Source organism: Artemia sp. Qi Xiang Cuo, chromosome 1, assembly GCF_049724085.1.
Source record: "Artemia sp. Qi Xiang Cuo chromosome 1, ASM4972408v1, whole genome shotgun sequence".
Lineage (NCBI taxonomy): Eukaryota > Metazoa > Arthropoda > Branchiopoda > Anostraca > Artemiidae > Artemia > Artemia sp. Qi Xiang Cuo.
This window is the reverse complement of record NC_142794.1, coordinates 66430863-66434652: the sequence shown is the minus strand read 5'-3', so window position 1 is coordinate 66434652 and position 3790 is coordinate 66430863.

Sequence of the window (3790 nt, the reverse complement as noted above, 5' to 3'; positions counted from 1 at the left end):
GTTTTGCGCCCAACTTATGTTAATTTCTGCTCGTTTTGAGTTTGACTCGGTTATTTATTGTAATTTCTGTTCGTTTTTGGTTTCATTTATTTATCGGTGCTGATCTGTGGTAGTTTCACAATTGGTTGATTATTTGATTTTATTTTTGCTCATTTTTTGTTTAATGGAGTTCTTTACTTTTCTTTGAAAAACTTATTTTATGGAAAAGTTTTTTAAATTAATTAAGATAAGGAACATATCCTGGCAAGTTTTTTCTTAACGGGAAATTGAGAAATTACCACTTCCTAGCTATGTGCGTCAGTTGGGTCCCGGAAGGTGTGGTTGATAAAATGTATAAAAGATACATTTTATGGGAAGGGGCAGACTGTTACTGATTTTATGCCGGACTAACCTCTGGTCCATTGATTTAGAAATACCTTGGAATATTTTCGGATTATTGTAAGTGTCTAAGTATCTTATTATATATTATTGTAGATTTCTGATACTTGTGGTTCTACCTGGGACAACCAGTCCCAGCAGAGTATATATATATATATATCATTAAACCTTGAACTAGTGTGTGTTTACTGAATAAAAGTATTGGACGCACTACGTCTGCTTTGGATGCGTCTTCAAGGGTTACTTCCTCAGTCAGCATAGCCATACATATTGCCGAATCTACTGCAGGGTCTTGATGACTCGCACGTGTGTCATCTGTGCAGTCGAAACCATACGATTTGCTAATGAGAATTATCTGCAATGCTGAATCCATAAGCTCGTGCGCTCTCGTGGCTCTTGAAACAGCCTTACGGCTAAGGATATGTTTAATGGTGTTACCGGTATATAGGCATTCGAGCACTTCTTTTATTCCTGTTTCCGTCATCAGGTACCCAATCGCTCCAAGAAGGCTCATACGGCAATGGAGACCACCGATCATTGGAACTGCTGCCTTGAGAGAACTATCAGCGGGCACAGCATTGATTATGTTCACCGCTTTCATGTACAAAGGTTGGTTGAAAGTAACAACTGGTACCATTCCATGGTGGCGCGCTTTATCGGGGATAAGGCATAAGGTTGTGTATACACAAGAAAGATCGGAGGGATTATAGTCAATCATAGGCAGAAAAAAACAATCGAAGAAGCGCCTTTGTGTGACCCATGGTGAATTGCTTGCATAAATCCGCTCCATCCGACCCATTTCGCGTCATGTATCTAGCTTGCATGCCAAAGTAGGTCAATGCCTTCGATCTTGTCGTCGAAGGTGATAGTCGGGATGGGTTTGTGCACAAGACTGTTCTCCTGTTGTCTTCTGTTGTAGAAGAAGAAAGAAACTTGTCCAACGTGCTGGTGTACTTCAAGGCTTACAAACGTTCTTTGGATTATGATTGGAAATTTGGGTAGTCTTGGTGTGGCAGCATCTAGCATGCCCATTCCATGGAAAGTACCTTTTCTGTTGATAATGCAAATGTCGTGGTCGACATTGTTGCAAATGAACTGGGTGAAAGTTTTATAAGTCATCCCAGAAATTCTGTACCATCAGTTACTGCGGCAGAACGCTCGAATCAAAGGACTTCAGACTAGGAAGTAGAAAAACCTAGCCTATTCATCTGGTCGATGAGAAAACGTGAACCAGATTCCTGGTATAGCTGGACTCCAAGGTATACTTGTAAAGGAGTGAGCAAAGATCGGGGACGGCAAGCCTGCATTATTGCTTGACCGATTGGACCTACCAGTAGGTAGTGAATCTCCAGCAAACAGGAAAAGAGAAGCACCAGGGAATATGATATTAAACTCTCGTCAAAACGGTGTTAGAGGGTTTTAAAACCTAGTCGATAGACCTTTGTCTTCTCTCCAAATTCTGTAGAGCCGTCTGACTATCTTTTCCCTTTAGAGGATATCTTGATTTCTCCCTCTTTTTCCCTTGTAACCGGAGAACGAGGGAAAGGCTAATGACAGAGCAATCTAAGTAAGATATTCATTCTTCTCGCACTGGGAAATCCCAGAAAACAAGTCTTGTAAACTGCTGTACAGGATCTATATTTCCCCCTCTTTCCCCCCTGTAAGTGGGGAAACGGGGGAACGACTTCTTACATAGCATTAAAAAAACTCATATTCGATCTTCTTGGACCCAAGAGCATCAGGAATGCCATTCGCAGCATCCAAAACTACCGGTCGTAGATTTTCGAGTTTTCCCCGGGATTTTCCCCTTTCCCCCCGTTTTTCACCCTGTTTCGCCAACGGGATTTTTGGGGACTTTTTGTATGTTATACAGAATTTTTTTTCTCTACAAAATGGTGTAAAAATCAGTTATATTACATTTTTGTCCCAGATCGTCGATTTTTTCCGTAGATTTACTGAACTATAAGTAGGGTTCTAAAGCCTATGCTTTCTAAAGTCCAGAATATAATTTGTACTTTATTGAAAAAAATCTTTTAAATGTTTTCACTTATAACATTAAGAAAACAAAAATTAATTGAGATTTTAAGGAATAAATATCAGCATTTGTATATTAAACTGACAATGCTAATTTTTTTCAGTAAATTCATTTGAATTTTTCTCAGTAAAGTACAAATTATATTCTGGGTTTTAGAAAGCATAATAAACCTTTCTGTAATTGTGGTTTAAAGTCATAGATTCTATTACTCTAGGTTTTGAACAAAATGGATAAAGATTGAATACCTAATAATGCTTAATACTTAGATATATACGCCTCTTGAATTAAATGGGCAGATAGAACGAAGTTGAAACTTAAAACGAACAAAATTATCACCCCTCCACTTGTGCCGTCATAAAATTGACTAGCACTTTACAGAAAGCAAAAAAAAAAAATGGAATAAAGGTTATTCTCTCACTGAAAAAAAAACTGCCACTTAATTGGCCTTAACTATTATCAATTATCGCCCCTGATCCTATGAAGCATATTTATCTGGTAAATTCATCAATAGTATATGCTAAAAGCTTAGAACGAAACAGTGCAGAGGTGCATTTTCTAATTGTTACGAGGTATTCTTTTAAGTTCACATAACATTGTTTTTCAATAAGATCATGGTGTGCATGCAATGAACCAAGTATGGAAAGGACAATTTACCTGTTCGCTTCAGTGAAACATTAGCCAATTTTACGACGGCATACGTGGAGGGGTGGTAATTTTTGTTTTTTCACAAGGCTCTTATTTCGCTTTAATCCACATTTTTGTGTAGTTTATCTGATATGCTGATTGTATTTTTTTCTCGTTTTACCCATAATAGCCCTCTAATCAGGCATAATAAGGTCGCAAAATTGACTGGCGCTTTATTGAAAGCAAAAAATTAAATAAATTTCATTCTCTCACTGCTAAAAAACAACCTCTTAGTGGGACTTACCTATTATCAATTATCGCCCCGGAGCATATGCTAAAAACTTAAAACAAAAAAGTGCAGAGCTGCATTTTCAGTTTGTTACTAGGTATTCTTTAAAGTTTACATAGCACTATTTTTCAATAAGATCATGGTTTGCATGCACTAAAGCGAGTATGCAAAGGAAAATTTGCCTTTTTTCTTTCAGTAAAGCATCGGTCAATTTCACGACGGCATACGTGGAGGGATGGTAATTTTTGTTTGTTCACAGGGCTCTTATTTTGCTTTTGATCTACATTTTCGTGTAGGTTATCTGATATGTCGATGTTATTTTTATCTCGTCATACCCATATAAGCTCTAATAGGGTATAATAAGATTTTAATGGCGTTCATTTTTCTTAGGCTAGTTTGGGCCAATGATTGCGCCAGTTTGGGCAAAATGTTCTGGCGACAACCTGGTATCTTTGAATCTTGGC